Raw genomic sequence first — 214 nt, 5'->3', positions numbered from 1 at the left:
TGTTAACTTCATGTCAAGATAAAGTTGAATGGTTAAACAACTAATGAAATACTGTAATGTTGGCAGAAACAGAACCTCAAAATTTAAGTATGTCTTTGACGAAAATAGAATATGTTTTTAATGTCACTTGTTACAAACTCTAAAATATCAACTTCAAAAGTTAACACAAAAATAAAGTGGTATCAAGGTCGCACAGCTTATATATATATATATA

The sequence above is a fragment of the Anoplophora glabripennis genome, unplaced genomic scaffold, assembly GCF_000390285.2.
Source record: "Anoplophora glabripennis isolate ALB-LARVAE unplaced genomic scaffold, Agla_2.0 scaffold95, whole genome shotgun sequence".
Lineage (NCBI taxonomy): Eukaryota > Metazoa > Arthropoda > Insecta > Coleoptera > Cerambycidae > Anoplophora > Anoplophora glabripennis.
The sequence above is the reverse complement of the archived record's forward strand: the minus strand, read 5'-3'. Positions refer to the sequence as shown.